The sequence below is a fragment of the Dasypus novemcinctus genome, chromosome 5, assembly GCF_030445035.2.
Source record: "Dasypus novemcinctus isolate mDasNov1 chromosome 5, mDasNov1.1.hap2, whole genome shotgun sequence".
NCBI lineage: Eukaryota > Metazoa > Chordata > Mammalia > Cingulata > Dasypodidae > Dasypus > Dasypus novemcinctus.
Genome location: NC_080677.1, coordinates 109,893,144 through 109,913,214, shown reverse-complemented (window position 1 = coordinate 109,913,214; position 20,071 = coordinate 109,893,144). Strand labels below are relative to the sequence as shown.

At 36.2% G+C, this 20,071-nt stretch overlaps 1 protein-coding gene and 1 long non-coding RNA gene across 4 annotated transcripts in view; one reads left to right on the top strand and one right to left on the bottom strand.

Moving 5' to 3' along the window:
• LOC105747047 (uncharacterized) overlaps window positions 1-17,000 on the top strand; it is a 29,459-nt gene extending 12,459 nt beyond the window's left edge. Inside the window, exons 3-4 of the long non-coding RNA XR_001119212.4 lie at window positions 8,709-8,764; window positions 11,600-17,000. This is a non-coding gene — a long non-coding RNA (uncharacterized lncRNA). The remainder of the gene's footprint in view (window positions 1-8,708; window positions 8,765-11,599) is intronic.
• MKLN1 (muskelin 1) overlaps window positions 1-20,071 on the bottom strand; it is a 453,286-nt gene that overhangs the window by 404,133 nt on the left and 29,082 nt on the right. The gene's annotated exons all lie outside the window — the stretch shown is intronic.

Here is a 20,071-nt window from a genome sequence, read left to right as displayed (position 1 = left end):
ATGAATTGTTACTTGCAGGAAAAGAAACAGGCACCATGTTTCCAATTATTCTTCATTTTAGACAACAACTAGCTGTTTCCGTTGGCTGGCACAGTAGCTGAATGGGGAACACTAATGAGTAAACTGTGCTGAAAAAGGATGAATGTGGGCCAGTGATTTTTTTTTACACAGTCCCAGCTTTATTTTTGCTTATTGCTGACTGCTAATATGAGGGATCATAGAAAACAATTGACAAAAACTTTTTGGGAAAGACAAGAAGTCTCTATAGCCCCCCAAATATAAAATTTATACCAACAAGGATCACTTGTGACATAAGATGGAACTCTAAATCTAGCTGTTGGTTAGAAAACAGAAAAACACGCTTGACTCTTCAAAAAAGCAAAATAAAACATTTTTTAAATAGCAAAAAAAAAAAAAAAGTAGAATACTAAAGCATTTAAAATATTTTAAAGGAAAAGATATTTTCATAGTTAAGTAAATTAATATATGAAACTATGTGACTATATTAAACATACTGGTCAATGTATATTTTAATAAATTATTTCATACAAATAAATTATAAATATGCAGGATATGTTATATTCCAAATGTTAAATAAATATAATACATTTACTGTTTTTTTAAAAAGTTTTGCCCCTGAACTTAGAGGAAATACAGAAATGAACTGAAAATAATAAGTTTCCTAACTCATTTTAGGACATAAACCAGTGATAAATCATCTGACGTCAACTGAGAATGAATGGGTATTTGTTCCTTTGCTTTGGGGAATCTGTAATATTATCGGCAGAGTAATATTATGTTTTTCCATATTTGTATGTTTCATCTCAAACATGTTGATGTACAAATAGATAAACTGAGGGTTTTAAATTTTTGGCCAAAATATTTCCTAATTCTCTAGCTGTTCCTAATTTCTCCCAGCATTATCTTAGGGTATCAATTTCTTCACCAATCCCCTCTCCTTCCTTTCTTTTTAAAATTTTATGTGATTGCAAAATCAGCTCCCATCTTTCTGCTTAGAATGCCTTTCTCAAAAACTTTTCAGCGGTCATTAATATCCTCTCCCAGCCTTTGCTTAAATTAAGCTGTTGTTTTTCATGGAAGCTCCATCTTCTTTCCATGTGTTGGAAAACATCAGATTAAGGAAGAAATTATTTCCAACTATGGGATTTCAGAATTTCTCAGGTATAATTCAAATAATGCTTGCTCCCCAAACAAAGAGATATAGATAGATAGACATAGATACAGATGTAGATATGGGATGCCCTTTCATCAGGGAGAGAGAGAGAGGAGAGGAGAAAGGAGTACAGAAGAGGAAGGGGGAAGGGAGAAGGTGAAAAGAGGGGAGGAGAAGAGAAGAGGGAAGGGAAGAGGAGGCAACTGTAGAAGAGGGAGGGAGAGGGAAGAAGTGGGGAAGAGATGAGGGAGGGACAGAGAGAGAGGAAAACATAGGGGAAAGAGAGAGAACAAACTTCCTCTCTGAATTGTACTGGAAACATAGATTCTGTACTTGTTTTTTTGTAGTCCTATTGATCAGCATAATATTTTTCATTCAATCAGGGCTGTATAAAATATTATTTTTATTCAACTGGGTAGCGAGTGTTAAATATTCACTGAATTGAATTGGATTGATAAAATAGATATTGAGATCTACTTTAAAATGATTAGGTTTAAAGAAAAGTCTTGCTGTTTTTTCATTCCAAAAATTGTCTTTCCAAAATTTGTATGAGTCTATCTAATCACGTAAGACATAGGATCATCTTGCATTCCTGATTTCTCCCAACACCCCGACATCAGATGCTCCTGCTGCCCTCATCCCCGTGATGAGAAGAGATGCCACAGAGTGATTTTAAAGGAAAAAGAATGATTAATCAGAACAGAGAAGGGTTCTGAGGAAAATGCAAAATATGAAATCAGAAATCTCTTTCCATGTAATATGCAAAACCTTTTTGAATCTTTCTTGTTCCCTGTTATTTGTTTTCCCTTCAGGAGGCAAGGAAACATAATTGTGTCTATTAAGAATTCCATCTGTCTCTGAAAAAGTACAAACAATGCGACATAGGGATGGTGAGGGGAGGATAGGGATTAAAAGTTTTCAAAATTTGAAGAAGGACAATGAAAACCGGAAACAAAATTCAACCATCAGTTTCTTCCTCAAACATCATTTCCAGTTACCAGGCAGCAGTTGATGAAGTCCATATACCTCTAAATAACGTCATCATGCTGGGACTCCGATGTGTCCCTCTTTCACTTGTTGGTCAATAACGAAATTCATCTCACCTGAATCCAATCATTTAAAACGAGTCCCAATACATGACGCAAGGTTCAACGAATTACAGTATTTTCCCTCATTTTAGATGTACTGTTTCTTTCAAGATTGGTTTGTAGTCAGTTAGTTCCTACCCCTAGGTAGCTACAGATATATTTTGCTTTGTTAGAGAAGTTGTGGTTTACAGAGCAACCAAGCATAAAACACAGGATTCCCATATACCACCCTTTATTAACACCTTGCATTGGTGTGAAATATTTGTTACAACTGATGGACAATAGCTATAGATTTTTGTTGCATTTTCGTCTGTTGCATGAATCGTGTGTGTATTCAAAATGTATTGTGCAGATATAATATTTACATAGTGCTATAATTACAAATATATGCAAAGAAAATATTGATTTTTACCAATTCCCCCAAGAAAAGGACAAATTGGAAAACAGACTTGGCCCAGTGGTTAGGGCGTCCTTCTACCACATGGGAGGTCCGCGGTTCAAACCCCGGGCCTCCTTGACCCATGTGGAGCTGGCCCATGTGCAGTGCTGATGTGCGCAAGGAGTGCCCTGCCACGCAGGGGTGTTCCCCATGTAGGGGAACCCCACGCACAAGGAGTGCACCCCGTAAGGAGAGCCGCCCAGCGGGAAAGAAAGTGCAGCCTGCCTAGGAATGGCGCCGCCCACATTTCCCTTGCCGCTGATGACAACAGAAGCAGACAAAAGAAACCAGATGCAGCAAATAGACACAGAGAAAAGACAACCGGGGGGGTGGGGGGGTGGGGATTAAATAAATAAATAAATCTTTAAAAAAAAAGAAAGAAAAGGACAAATTAGCTAAAATAAACACTATATTATAGAATACCCCTGATTTTTGTTTTTAAAATAAAGTAATTTTTACTTAATTTTTTACAAACTTATTTTTCTTTTTGGGGGTGTTTAGAACTGCATTAGGCACAAAATGGGTATTCATAACTTCAGGCTCTCCATTTCCTGCTCTGCTCAAACGGAGGGAAACATTTTTTAAAAGCACTATGATGAAGAACTTTAGAGTGCTCGTGGTCTCTCCTGAGAGATCTCCCAACCTATTCTACATGGTGGGTTGGTAAATTTCTACAAATCAGAAAACTCAACAACTCTGTGAGAAGTCAGAGACTCCAGGCTAAGTTTTCTTCTAGTACCTCTCAGACCAAGGACAGCTCCATCAGGTAAAATAAGTGGAAGTTTCATGTAGAAGTATTCGTTTATTCAAGTGTTTATTTCACCCAGGTAATGCCTATATAATGAATAAATTTAGGCTGTCTTAATGATCAGTGTGTGTTCATCAGTGTAGAGGCTAAGGAATAGGATTTGAGGTCTGAAAGATGATGGTTTAAATTCCAAGTTAATAACCTCGCAGGTAGGTGAACTTGGGCAAATTGTTTAATCCTTCCAAGCCTCAGTTTCCTCATCTCTAAAATGTAAAGTAAAGAGCTTACCTGGCACTTAGTAAGTAGATATTGAATTATTTCATCAGACATCATCATCGTCATCATTATTATTTACAACTTCAGTTTCTAATTGATGATAATAAACATGTAAATACCTAGTATGTCAGATGTTGACAAACCCTATGAAGAATAGCAAAGTGGAAACCCTAAAAGTCTACCAATGGAAGAAGGGGAAGCCCAAAATAAGAAAAATGAAAGGAGTCATAGATAAGGTGGCTTAGCCTCAATTTGTTCATAAAAACTTTGTCGAAATGTATGGAGCAAATTTTGCTCTGTCACTTTGTCTTTATTGTTTCATGATTGTGACTATCATCATTGGGTGAACTCAGACTAAAATTATTCAGGGAAATGGGGAAAAGGAGGAAGTGAGGAATGAGGGCGGGGAGCTAAGATTTGAGAGTCCCTATAGGACTAATGAGCTATAGGGCCAGTGATTGGAGTTGGTGGCCCTCAGTCCTAAAGGCAGGTACCATCAGCGTGACAACTCACACTTAACTTTGATGCCAAACAGTGTAGTTTAGAGGGTAAGTTGAGCAGTAGCAGCTGTTTCTTTTGCTTATTAAAAATGATTATTTTAAAATAAAATAATGTTACAGATGGTTATAATGTAAAACAGAAAATCTGAAAGCTTTAGAAAAAATTAAACTCTTATAATCACACTAGCCTAATGCATTTAGTATCAGCATTTGGGTTACTTTTCTCCAAGTGCTTTTTCATATGAGTATTTCAAAATACCTGGGACCATACTGTAGGCAAATGTGGGGCCTGTTCTTTTAAATATAACATTGTCTCATAAGCATTTTTTTTTTTTTTTACTAGTGACAGATAATACTTTATTTTTGGTTTAGTTTCCTGCGCTGCTCAAGCAAATACCATGATACCATGCAATGGTTCAGGGTAAAGAATGGAAATTTATTTGCTCACAGTTTTTGACGTTGAAAGTACTTCCAAATCAAGTTATCATCTGAGATACTTGGTCCTTAGCTTGTCACATGGCAAGGCACATGGCAGCATCTCTGGGTCTCCCTTCTTCTCCAGGTTTCGCTGATGTTCATCTTCTGCTCTTCCCTCTGGCTTTCCCTCTCTGTCTGAATTTCATTCCAATTATAAGGACTTCAGTAATAGGATTAAGACTGATCGAGGTGGGCCATACCTTAACCGAAGCAGCCTCATCAAAGGGTCCTACTGTGGAGCAGGAGAAGCTCAGTAGTTGAGGGCCTGCTTCACATGAACAAGGTCCCAGTTCAATCCCCAGTACCTCCTAAATAATTTTTTAAAAAGCATGTCATACTTACAATGGGTTCACATCCACAGGAATAGATTAAATTTAAGAACATGTTTTTCTGGGGTACGTACACCTCCAAACCACCACAATTTTATTAGTGAGCACTTTGAGTTCTGTCATTGACCTGAAAGGATAAGTTTCATTGTCTTTGAAAGACACTGGCTATTGTTAAACTTCATTTAGATTTAACCACTTTTTAGAGTTTTTTGATCACTATACAATTGTCTTACATATTACTAGAGAAGAACAGGTCAGAGGCTGAGATGGAGTTCAACTGTACCTACCCTGGCTTATTTTAATACAAATAATAATAATAGTGATGATGATAAATAGCTAAAAATGAAAAATTCCAGGATATATCATAAATCTTAGCAGATTTCTCAGGCAATGCACTCCATAAGGGCTACCTCTATGCCTCTGTATGAGTCAGCCAAAGGAGTCCTGACACAAAGTACCAGAAATCTGTTGACTTTTATATAGGGTATTTATTTGGAGTAGAAGCTTACAGTTACCAGGCCCTAAAGTGTCCAACTCAGGGTACCGTAAGAGGTACTTTCTCACCAAAGACAGTTGCCAGTCTCTGCAGGGGTTCAGCCTCCTCTTTCCTCTTAAGGCTCCATGGTACCAGCTTCTTCCAGTCCCAAACTGTAGGCTGGGATAGGGCTTATAAGCATTTTCCTTGTTGCTAACCACCCTTTCATAACTATCCTTTTAACACGTAAACGGTATATCAGTAAGTAAATGAATTAATTTTCTTAATTCACCTCTTTCCTTATACTGTTAGACATTCAGGGTTTTTCCCATTTCTTGATATTATAAATACTGCACCAATATACACATATACTCACATATTCTCTTTTCCATATTTTAGGCCATCTTCTTAGGATCAATTTCCAGAAGTTCCAAAACATAAAATGTTCCAGGACATAAACATTTTATAACTCTTCATATTTATTGCCAAATTGCTTTTCAAAGGGATTAAGTCAATTTATAGTCCCAAGAATGGTGTAATGAGAGTAACAAGCCTCATCGTATCCTTGAAAATATTGGATTATTTAATTAATTTTTTTTTCACTGATTTGGTTTCCAGGTCGTGATAGCAAACAAATAAATATATATAGATGGTGATAGGCATTATGGAGAACAACAAAGTGGGGAAAAGGGAAAGTGGCAAGGGGAGTTGATAGTTGCTGTTTTAGGTAGGACGATCAGGAAAGGCTTCTCTTATATGGCAGCATTTGAATAGAACTGAAAGACTAGGGGAGTAAGTTATGAGAATTGTCTGGAAAAAAAAGGGGTCTGTCAGAGAAAACAAGAAAGACCCCGAAGCAGATTCAAGTTGGGCCCCATTTGAGGAACAACAAGGAGGCCAGTTGGCTACATCCATGTGGAGGAGAGGGTCATGGAAGGTGATGAGACCAGAGGGGAAGTGGGCAGCCAGGTCATGTAAGGCCTGATTAGTCACTGTGAGGATTTTTCTTTTGTTCTGAGTATGATGAGAAGTCATAGAAGAGTTTTGAGGAGAGGGGAGTCAAGAACTGACTTGTGTTTTTATAAGCTTACTTTAGCCAATGTATTGAGAACAAACTAATGCTCAAAACCAAACTCAGCATCTTTTTTCATATGTTCTCAATGTCTCCATCCTCTGACTCACCAGTGATCAAAGCCTCAGTCATCTTTTACATATTAAAACCAATTGTCTTCAAGCCCTGTCAATTCTCCCTGGGAGAGGTCTCCTTTATCTCCCTTCTCTATCCATCCCCCTTGCAAGAACCCTACCACACTAGTTTTCTAACTGACCTCTTTACCTTGTGTCTTTCCCTTCACCACTTATACTATCCAGTGCTGCCAAAACAATCACTCTAGCTAAGCTGATAATTCATGGGTCTGCTCCATGTCTTTGCTGAAGCCCAACCAAATTCTTCAAAATGGAATCCAAGCTCCACCACAATCTGATTCTAATCTAGGTGTTAAAACTTATCTCCCTTTATTATTCAGAATTAACTGTGCCTTCCTGTCTAACAAGTTTCCTGAACCACCTCTGTAATTCCTCACCACACACCTTTGTTTATATCATCTCCCCTGCACTGCATTTTCTGCTTAAATCACCCTCCCTGTGAGCCCCCAGGGATCTTACCCACACTTCTAGGACCACCCAAAACATTACTCTTTCAAGAAGCCATCCCAAATATTCCTGACTGGAATTTAAGCTCATTTCTGTCTTTGTTCCTATAAATTCTATTCCATTACAACATTCTCTGCCATACTATACCATGGTTTTGTGAACATCCTTTCTTTCCTACTAGGTGATAATTTCCTTAAGGAACCATGCCTTATTTATCTCTTTATTTCCCAGCACTTATTTAATGCCTTGAACACAGTAGGTGTTTAATAATTGTTTGTAGAACTTGAATATCCCCAAGGCCTTGTTGCTCATTAGTTGTTGAAACAGAACTAGAATTCAGGTCATCTGATTCTCAGCTCCATATATTCTTCCCAAAACCATTCTATCTGTCTAACTTCTTTGCATGGTCATTGTCATCTCATCTGAACCACAATTGAAACAGCTAACGAATTTCAAGGAAGAACAACTAAACAAAAAACAAATGTTGCAATTTATTTTCCATGTAGCTGTTTAAACTAAAATGAACCTAGTTTAGAGGCATGAAAAATTTGACTCTGAATTAAAAAATAAAACTAAAAACATGGCATGTAATACACGTCTAGAAAATTTTTAGCTTCTTAGAGTTTGATTTTGGGGCTGCACTTAGTGTTTTAGGATTCAAGTTGGCCTGTTTCTTGGCATGCTATAAATTTCTAGTCTAGAGGGAAAAAAACACGAAAATTAAAAAGTGTATGTGTACCACACTAATAAAAGAAGTTGTTGGTGTGGGAGGAGTGAGGGGTGTGGGGAGTGGGGTATATGGAAGCCTCTTATATTTTTTAATGTAACATTGTATGTGGTCTATATATCTTTTAAAAAAAAAGATAAAAAATTTTAAAAAGAGAAACAAGAAAACAAATGAAATTTTTAAAAAGTATGTGTGCTTTTGTTTAACAGCTCTTATCAACATTTTGGGTCCCTAAGAATATGAGAGGGTTTAAACATTTGGGGTTGAGTCCTGAGGCAAAGCATGGTACCCAATTGTCCCAACACCCCTACCTTCCCCAACTTGGAAAAACACCTTACGGAGCTAGTATTCTAAACTGGGTCTTCCCTTTGGTATTCGGAATTAAACAAGTAAATTTTACTCATGATACATGTTACACGTAAGTATGAGTAAAATGGGAATACTATTAAGAAATAGCATTTAAAATATAGTAATAGCATTAATCATGCACAAATGAGAATTATTTTTGAGTTCTCTTCCTTTTCTTAGGACAAGGAAGACTTGGTTGACTTAAAAAAAACATAATTTAGAAAACGATTTAAGGTCATGGGAGGCAGGGGGCGGGGAATGCCTCTTGTGCTCCTAAACAATTTTGCCTTCTCCTCTCCACTACAAGTTAGTAGAAGGTAGAATTGCTATGAAGAATGTCCCATTGAGCCTTTTACAAATGCAGATGAAATGAGATGAAATTAAAGCCTTACATTGTACTGGAAAAAAGAAGGAAAAAAACAATACAGAAGCACTAATTTCTCTCACTCTTCTCTGTCCGAATCTGTGTTACAGCAACCGCTGACCTGAGAATCTGACGAGAATTGTAATATAGGATCACAGAAATGAAGGTAATCTCTGAAATAGGAATCTACCTTTTAAGCTTAGGTGGGTGAGCCCCAAATTGTAATAAAGAGTAAGTATTTAAGAAACTTTCCCATAAGCAATTTTTCCCTACTATTACCTAATTTCTACCTTACGTAATTGTATGGACAATTTTTCTTGTACTCTAAAATGGAGATGTGAAAAAAAGCTTTTTGCCATAGCTAATGTTTGGAACCATTCCTGTATGACATGGATTATATTTCTAGACTAAGTTGCGACAGTACAGAGTAATGGGTAAGAATCCAGGCTTAGAGACAGACAGATTTGTGCTTATGCCACAGCTGTATGATCATGGGCAGTTTACATAAGCTCTCTAAGCCTCAATTTCCTCACCCATAATATGTGGATGATACTATCATCCAGCTGATCACATTATTGTGAGGAATTGTCTAGAACAGCGCTGTCCACTGAAATACAATGCAAACCACAAATGTGCACCACATATGTAATTTAACATTTTTAAAACGCCCCATTAAAAAAAGTAAAAAGAAACAGGTGAAATTAATTTTAATAATATATTTAACTCATGATATCAAAAACATCAATTCAATGTGTAATCAATATTAAAAATATCAATGAGATATTTTAATTTTTTTGTACCAAGACTTCGAAATTCAATATGTGATTTATACTTACAAAGCATCTTGATTCAGACTAGCTGCATTTCAAGATCTCAATAGCCAAATGGGCCAGAGCTAACACATGGGAGAGTACAAGCCTAGAAGAAGCCTGTAAAGTATTTAGCATCATATGAGGCATATAGTAAATGCGAAAAAAAAGAAGATTGAGGCTTCTATTATTATCATTAATATTTTTCTTAGAGGACTGTGTGTGTCTTAGAGGTACCCGGAAAGGATGGGTTGCTCCAGCCTGAGTCTTTCAGTTACTTCAAGGCAAATTCCTCATGGTCACCCCCCATCTATTTTTTGGAGGAGGCTACAAAACATGACCTCAGTGGCGGCTGTACGGAGAATGTATCCACTGAGCACCGATCACCTTCACAATACTGACACACGAAACCCCAAGGTAACTCATCGGTCACCTTCTCAAATAGCACATGATAGGACATTTACAAAAGCATCCACTTGCTTCTGTATTATTCCTTTCCAAGTGGCAAGGTGTTAAGCAATACCTTGTAATCAAAAGTTGATTTGTGATGTTAAACACTGATGCAGCAAATCCATCCAAGAGAATTGTAAAACATACTCACATAAAAATTGGTACACAAATATGCATAGCAGCATTATTTATAATAGTCAAGAAGTGGAAACCCAAATGTCCATCAACAAACGGATAAACAAACTTGGGTATATCAATACGATGGAATATTATTCAGTCAAAAAAAGGAATGAAGTACTGGTACGTGCAACAATAGGGATGGACCTTGAAAACGTTATGCCAATGAAAGAAGTCACCACATATGTTATGATTTCATTTATATGAAATATCCAGAATGGGCAAATCCATAGGGATAGAAAGTGGATTCATGGTCACCAGGCGGTGGGGTAGGGACAGGAAACTAGGAGTGACTACTAATGGGTTTGGGGTTTCTTTTAGGAGATAATGGAAATGTTTTCACAACATTGTGAATACAACAAAAACAAACAAACAAAAAATAAAACAAAAACCCAAACACTGATCTGTTAAAAAAAAAGTTGATTTGTTGCGCTAAGGAAATATGATCAGATACACAGGTACTGCCAGAGTCCTAAAATAGAAAAGTATTTGTAAGACTTTAAAAATAGAAGTGATTACCTGTGCTCAAAATATTACTTGATAGGATATCATCTTTAACTAAAGCATATATAATATCAATCTTCCTCTCCAACCCATAAATTAAAATTGTTTTAAATGTTAGCATTAAGCATATTAACTACTAAGAAGGTACAAACCTAAAGGACACACTCACATACATATACATAAATGCATGTCAATGCTTCAGAAGTTTCTGAAAGAATTTACCTGCCACTCCTCTGTTCAAGACTTTCCTAGGGCTCCCATCTCACCCTCCAGACAGACTCACACATCTGCCCACCTGCCCTATTGCAGGCAACAGAGTACAGATGTCAAGGCATGGCCACCAGCCCATGTTAAAATGTGGGTGCCACCACTTACTACCTGTGGGACTTGTGGTGACTTTCCTAACTCTTCTGTGCCTCAGTTTCCTCTTAAAATGGGAATGATAAGGCTACCTGGGTTTAATTGCAAGGATGAAGACAGTAAACATATATAGAGTGCTCAGAATAGTGCCTGAAATGTGGTAGACATTTTATAAGTATTTTATAAGTAAGAAGAAATAAAAATAAAAAATCGTGTCCCCCACAGCATGCCAAACTTGCTCGAACTTGCATTACCTCTGTCTGAAGCACTCTTTCTCCAAGATAGCTCCTCTCCTCACCTCCCATGTTCAAATATCACCTCGGTAACCTTGCTTGCTCTATACCCCTTCCTCACTTGTTTCACTTAGTAGCATTATCAGCTTCTAATATGCTGTATGATAATTTACTTATGTATTTTGTTTATGGCCTTCCTCGCCAACTTGAAGGCAAGGCTCCAGGATGGTAGGGCTCTTATCTGCCTGTTTGCCCTCGACTGGAAGCACATAGAACAAGGACATATAGGAAGCAGTTCCCCAACAAAATGAATGAAAGAGCAAATGGGGAGTGGGACTGGTATCCTGGTTTCGTGGACCCCAGAAAATTATGTTCTGAAGCTAACCTGTTCCTGTGCATGTAAGCCTATTGAATGTGGGACCCTTTGGTTAGATTCAGTTAAAGCGACCTTTGATTTGATTACTTTAGGGTCTTTGATTGGACTACTTGATTAAGACACGACCCAAGGTGGGTCTCAGCCCTCTTGCTGGAGTCTTATATAAATGGAGAACCGAAAGCAGAAACACACAGAGAAAGAGAGCTGCCATTTTACCCTCCCATGTGAGAGAGGACTCCAGGATCACCTACAGCTGTGGAAGGACAGAGAACTCCTGAGAGACTGAGAGAGAGGACTGTGGCTGGGATCTGTGAAGCAGCCTGAAGCTAAAAAGATAAGACCCAGGGAAAGACAAGCCATATGACTGATTCCCCACAGCTGAGCTTGGGGAGGAAGTGAGCCAGGAGAAGGCAAAGACTGGCTGCCATTTTGCTTTGCCACACGGCAGGAGTCCAGGATTGCCTATAGCCAACCTTTGGTGAGACAGCATCTCTGATGATGCCTTGATTTGGACATTTTCACATTCACAGAACTGTAAGGTTTTACCCTGAAAAATCCCCCTTATAAAAGCCAACCCATTTCTGGTATTTTGCCTTGGCAGCCCTTAGCAAACTAAAACAGCAGGGGTTCTAGGATGGAAGTGAGTTGTACCTTTCACTGAAGACCCTTTGGCTCTGTTTTTTATATTTTACCACAAGCTTGTCTCTTTTCCATAATGGCAAAACTACGAGTTTGTGTTATTTTCATAATAACACATAAAATACTGGAAATAAAAGAGCATGTGGGTATGGGGAGAAAGCTAGTAGCATAAAACAGTAATACTTTAGGCACTAGTGAACAGACAAGGATTCTAGAGGAAAGTGTGAGGATGCTGCTGCAATCCACCTTTAGACTTTTAACCCCTAGTAAAAAGTGGAATGACCTCTCAGAAATAGCACACGGTCATACTCTTGAAGCACAAAGTGTACACAGGTTAACAAGAAGTGCTAACAAGATCTTTCACATTGTGCAATATGTGTCCTGTACCTATGGGTACAATGAGAGATTTTTTCCTTGGCAAAAGGCCTGTTTCCAGCCACAGTAAACAGAAGCATTTGCTGAGGGTTGTTTGTCCATCCTTGCGTGGGATTCCTTGGACAGAGAAAGACAGTCTCCATGGCCTGCCAGAAGTGGCCCTCCTTGTTCCTTAACAGCCCCCCTGGAAACCTAGTGAAAATTGCAGGTTCCCACAGACAAACACTGGGCTTCAGATGAACCATTTTGTAAACTTAGTCTGACTAGTTTGGGGAAAAACTCATCCTTTACTTGTCTTTGTGTTCCCCCACTTTTTGTTCAGTATCTCCCTGTCCTTTCCAGTGCTTTAGAATGTCTCTGCTCTCTCCTGTCAGAAGAAAAACATCTGATGAGTCACTAATATCTTGGGTAATGTATTATCCCTCCTGGGAGTTTTCACATTTAAAAAGAGGTCAAAAGGGAGAGAGGAATAATGATGATAATGATGCGGATGATGATATTAATAATGCTGGTGATGATGATGATACCTGATGATAGCAATGATCGTTTATTGAATATTTACTGTGTACCAGGTGTTCTACTAAAGGATGGATGCAATTTATCTAATTTAATCCCCTACCAACCCCATGGGGTAGATATTTTCATACCCATGTTAGCAATGAGGAATGAAAAATCACATAGTGTGAAAGTGATAGATGTGGAGTTTAGATAAAGAACTGTCTATAAATTTTTTGCTCTTAGGAATAATGTCGTATTATTCAAACAAAATGGATTTCTGAGGTGGAAGCTTTGACCTTGTAGGAAGAGACTAGAGAGAGCAGACAATCACAGCAACCCTCAGAAACAATTAAATGACGACAGAAGCTTGGTCAAACAATCTTCTGTGTCTATAATGGCCTAGGTTCAAATCCTGACTCTGACACATTCTCACAAAATTACCTTTGACAAGTCCCATAGCTTCTCTGTGCTTGAGATCATTGTTAGAATTCAAGAAGATTATGTAAATAAAGTGCTTAAAACAGTGCCTAGGACATAGTATATATCTATGAAGAATTCAGATACTTTATTTGATTGTTGTAAGTCCCTAAGTATTAGAAAACCCTAATTCATTTCTGGTTTCCTAAATTACAAAAGTTCTCTTTTACCTGATTTGATAATGTAATTATTGATCCATTTTCTATAGTTTTTTATTAAAAAAGGGATATAACAATAGAATTTTGAAGAAAGACAACCAAAACCCCCTATCCCTAACATAATGCCTTATAATTTTGCTAATTCTGAGAAGCTACATGGAGTGAATGCTGTACTGAATCAGTTATGAGTTTTTGTTTCACTCCGTAACAAGTTAGCCATATGACCTTAGCAAAGTTTCTCAAAGTATACAGTGAAAGAGGTAGACCAGATGATCCTTAAGTTTCCTCTTGCTTCAACAATCTATGATTTTTATCTATAGCCTAATTTCTTTTTGCTTTCATAAATATTCAAGGAAATTGTATATGTAAGGTATATGTAAACAATGTTTACAAAATTACCTTTATTTGGGAAATAAAGTTTCACAGACAATGAGTTATACAAAGGTAAGATTATAAATAAAAACCCCAGGTGACAATTCCCTGAAATGTACACTTATAATTAGTATTCCTTTCTGTATGTATGTAATACTTCATTAAAAAGTAGTTTAAAAACATGAATTTCAAGAGTAACTACAGGGAAGCGGATTTGGCTCAATGGATAGAGCGTCTGCCTATCACATGGGAGGTCCAGGGTTCAAACCCAGGGCCTCCTGACCCGTGTGGTGAGCTGGCCCATGCGCAGTGCTGATGTGCGCAAGGAGTGCCATGCAGGAGTGTCTCCTGCATAGGGGAGCCCTATGTGTGAGGAGTGCACCCCACAAGGAGAGCTGTCCCATGCAAAAAAAGCACAGCCTGCCCAGGAGTGGCGCCACACACAAGGAGAACTGATGCAACAAGATGACACACGAAAAGAGACACAGATTCCTGGTGCCGCTGACAAGAATACAAGCAGACACAGAAGAACACACAGCAAATGGACACAGAGGATAGACAAGTGGTGGGGGGCGGAGAGAAATCTTAAAAAAAAAAGTAACTACAAAGTTACCAAAGAGCTATAAAAATAAAAATTATTATTTGGATATATTAATGGTATATGTTCACAACTGAAGTGTTAGCAATTCAAAGCATTATATAAAAGTAATACATTAAGTTTGATAAGTCATTATAATCTTCATTCACATATAGTTATTAATTTATAATGTAAATGCTAAAATGTTGTATCAGTATAGTTTTTTCAGATGATATTCTTAATTTTTAAAGTTTCTCCACAAGAAAATCAAACAGAAAAATAAAGAAAAAATATAGGTGCAATTGTACTTCATATATTAGATTGGAAGGGATATATGCATGTAATCATATAAAATGCCACACTCCTGTACTGCTGCTTGGGTTGTAACCTGGAATAACCTTTCTAGAAGTGATTTGACAATACTAATCAAGAGCTTAAATACGTTCGTACCCTCTGGCCTAATAATTCATATATAGGAATTTGCACTAAGGAAATAAAAAGTGCATAAATAGTTTGTTGCAGCCCTTTATGTTACTGTAAAGAATTTGATATGTTCTAAATGTTCAGAAACAAAATAAAGGGTGAATAACTGGTTTAAACATTTAATTATATGTATACAGGAATATTTATGATTTGTATATGTTGGCGTGTGTAGACAATTTTCCCGCTTCAGCCAGATCATAATATGGATACCAGGGATGCTCATTGCTACTAGTTTCATCATTGTTTCTAGGACTTTTCAATGAACAGAGGAGCTAGGAAATATATCTATATATACACACACATACCATAAGTTTACATCAATATCTTTCCATTCAAGTTCTGGGCTACAGTGTTTTCCCTAATCTCTTCTATATTACATCTATATTTCCTCCACATTGAGAATGCCAACTTTCAATGAACAAAGGATGACAGAATTAGAATATCCCATAATAAAAATGTGCTTATCCCATATTAACCAGAATAGGCATATCAACACTACTACAACAATGTGATTACTGAAAACAGTAAATTTTTTTCAGTACTTTTTGTGCTTAGCATATATCCCATTAGGAATATATAGTCAAATTACCATGTCTTAAGGTCACTTGAAATAGTTCTCCATATATTACCAACTGGATACCCAATTTTAAAAATTGCATTAAAAATTAACTTCATTTTATAATTATATATGTACTTATATATGATTCCAAAGTAAAATCTACAAAACAAGATAAATTTGAAGAAGTCTGGCTTCTAGCCCTCTTTTCCACCTTTTGCCCTTCCTCTTCTTCCAGATAACTTATTTTCTGAAGTGTATGCTTTCATAGTTTTTAATATCAACAAATCTATCTACATAAATATGTGCATGTGAATGTATGTACATGTGTGTATATCTGTGTGTTTGTGTGTATATATATATGTGCCTATATATAAATATGCACATATACATTTTTAGACCTATGATAGCACACTAGACACACTCACTTTTCTCCTCCCCCGTGCTTTTTTACTTACAATATATCCTAGAGATAAATCCATATTACTATAGCTAAAGATTCCTCATTCCGTTTTATAGCTTCACAGACTTTCATTGTGTGGATATACCATTGTTTGTTCAACCAGTTCTCTATTAATGGGCCATGAGGTTGTTTCCAGTCTTTTGCCATTATAAGTAGTTTCTGTCCTATGATTTTGTATTATATTAATATATATTCAAATCTTAAATATAAATATATTTTTACTATGTGGAAATATACAAGGTGAGCCTGAAATACTGTATCATACTAAAAGCAGGGAAGCAATCAAAGACTACCAGGATAGTGTCAAAAGAATTCAGAAAGCAATTTGCAGATGTTATCATAGGCCAAATAGGGACAATTTGAGCATTAATAAGAATAATAAATGAAATGTATTGAAATACATCAAATATGTTTCAATTAATAAATTCAACTTACAATTAAAAAAAAAACACAAAAATAAACCACACCTACCCCATCCCCCCAAACCCCGCAAAAAAAAGCAAAATGAAAAACAAAAAAAACCTATTTAATCACCACTGACACATGCCAGGAAATCAACTCAAGGAAGAATATAATTAAAATGACACCATTTTGCAATCTTTAATAACTAATGGATCTAGGTAATATCACAAAAGTAGAGATTATTAGACATTACGCACTTCCTAATGGAAAAACACTACCTATGAAGAAGTTTGGCCAAAAAATCAAAAGTAAATCTGATAAAAACTATAGATGGTTACAGGAAATATAGATGATAAAGGAACACTATACCAGGGAAATGTAATGTTAAAAATCCAGGCTCTGGGAAACTCTATATATGATAAACAACTAGATTTCTTCAACAAATAATTTGCAAGAAAAAAAAAAAGAGGGCTAGCCTATAGATTAAAAGAGATTTAAGAGCTTTATCAAACAATCTTAGTGTGTGAACCATATTTGGATCCTGATTCAAACAAGGAAACTATTAAAATTAATTACATTATTTATGAGGTAATTGAAAATTCAAACATTGACTAAATAGTGCTATTAAAAAACTATTGTTAATTAATTTAGGGGTGTTAATGGTTATGTTAAAAAGTCCTTTTCTTTTAAAGATCCATATTGAAATATTTATGGATGAGATGATACAATATTTGGAATTTGCTTCAAAATAAAATGGAAGGAGAACTGGATGTGGCTCATATGATTGAGCTCCCACCTACCACATGAAAGATCCCGGGTTTGGTTCCCATTGCCTCCCAAGGAAGATGAACAAGACAGTGAGCTGATGTGATGGGAAGGTGTGGAGAGCTGATGCAATAAGATGACGCAACAAGAGACATGAAGAAAACATAATGAGAGACCCAACAAAGCAGGAGCCAAGGTGGCTCAGGTGATTAGGCATGTCCCTCTGACATCAGAGGTCCTGGGTTTCGTTCCTGGTGCCTCCTGAAAGGAAGACCAGTCCACAACATCTGACACAGCAAATGCAAACAACAAGGGGGTGGGGAGAAATAAATAAGTAAAATAAAAATAAATAAATAAAATGGGAGGAGGAAAAGGGAGTGTTGATAGGTTCACCATGGATTGATGAATACATGGAGATTCATTATGCTCTCCGTGTACTTTCGTTTATGCTTTAAATTTTCTATAATAAGACATTTATATGCATTTATATAGACTAGATACTTTGCTATACATATGTGTGTATATGTGTATAATCACCCATTATAGGGATATACAACAAAATGATAATGGTGATTATCTTTTTGTGATAGGATTCTGGGTGTTTTGGTGATTTTTATTTTCTTCTTTTTACTCTATTGTACATTCCATATTTTTATACTTCACATGTATTCTTTATAATCAGAAGAGAGTTATTTACAGAGATATGTTAAGATATTTAAATTGTTGAACAATACCATTTCAGATTCAAGAATAATTTACTTCTGACAGTGAATAAAATAACTTTACAATTTTTATATTTTTTGGCAAAACTTTTTAATATTAATCACATTTAGTTTTGAGTGGGTACAGATCATGAAAATAGAACTCTAAAGTGAAGTTTGAGCTTGGAAGTTCTGCCACTTAGTGTAATATGGTAATCTTAAATTTATATCTTAGGAGTAAACAGTTAACTTTTTTTCTCCTTCTTACATAACACAAAAACAACTGAACCAGTTTGGCACAAACTTTCTCCTCCAAAGTCACCTTTGTACTGAAATCAAGTACCTCAGGTTTCAGTCTAATAACTTGCAGATGAGAAAAGGGTTCTTAAATTTTTCTTGTAATTTTAGTATAGCTTCAGTTACTTGAACTTGGATGAGTCCTTTTTTCAGTTAAATGGGTCAAAGGGAACATTTCTCTCTTCTATTTTCTGATATGGTGAGAGAGAAGGCAATTATCAAATTTTTAAATCACTCCAATTTTATCTTTAAGATAAATGTAAGGCCATAACAGTAAATGCCCCCTCAAAGACATTTAACTGCTATTTTTAGTTATTAATAGTTAAATCGTTACTATAAAGCATGGTTTTCATCCAATTATGAGAAAATTAGTCCTTTAAGGCAATGAAATTTTTAAAAATCCACTTTAAAAACCAGTATGTTTTGTAACTACATTTAGATATAATAATTATATCATTATCAGAATGTTCTGTAATGAGATAACTGTCTCTTATTCATTCATTTGGAAATAAAGACATTTTATTGGACTTGTTTTCCTTCTTCCTCTCATTCACAGGTAATTTTACTTCTAGAGAAGCTGTTATGGAATATATTACCAAATAATCATTAAAGGACCTTTCTGTTCTGAATATAGACTTGAAATCAAAATCATTGGTAGATGCAGTTATTCATTCGGAAATGAAACTTTCTGACTTAAATGGCTAGAGGCAGATAATGTCAATTTGGGTCCATTTGTCTATTTGCAATTCCATTGGTTATTATATGCTTTGCATAAATTCAATCTACAATTGCAACTATGCACCAGGTTTTTTGCTAAGTATTTTCATATGTAATATCAGTTAGTACAATAATCTATGAAATATTTATTATCAGAAAGAGGTTAAATTGCTTGCTCAAGGTCACACAGTAATCTATAATGGTTCATTCCAAATCTTGTGTTACCACTATTAAAAGATGAACAAGGGTGATGGAAAGCATTTGTAATGGACTTGGTGCCTAGTACAGAGCCTTGTACTAAAAAGTATGTCAAATAGGTTCAAAAGATGTTACTTATCTATCTGGTTGCAAAAACAGGATGCTCTGCCTCCCCCTCCTTTGGAAGATGAGTAGAAGGTAAAATGTGACTTAGTATCAGAGTAAAGAAGGAGCTAGCTGAGGTGGAAGAGCATGCTCTCATACAGAAACCAACTGAAAAGCATCAGGGAGAAGGGAGAGAATCTGTTCTTCACAGCCCAAAGATGGGCTACCCTTCTGCCTTGATCTTTAAAAACATCAGAAGGTTTGGGCATCTTTATTTTGATTTGGTGACCAACAAATTAAAGGTCAACCTGAGAAAGTTGATTCTTGATACATTTACAACCAAGGGTCACTTGTTTTATCCCAACAGACTCAAAGTTAAGAATTAAAAACTCATCTTAGAAATGATGTGTTTGAAATACTGAGAGCTCTACTTAGACGTACATCCCAAATGTCGGTGGAGCCACTATATTCATTTACTCATAACTTTATGAAAGGTTGTTTGCTTGGGTTATGTTTTTAAAACATTTCCCTTAAGGCTTAGTTAAAAAATGGAATATTTGAGAAAAGAATTTTCCAACTTTTGTTGTCTCTGTGATGAAAAGGAAAAATATGTTTATAAGAATTTGGCTGCTTGGTAATTCAAAAGTAATTGCTCTAAGAAACTTGACACTTCACACATTATACACTAAATTCAATTATAAATTTGCAAACATAATTTCCAAAGTACCCCCTTCTTCTACCTGATAATACTAGAGAATCATTCTGATGAGCAGTAACTGAG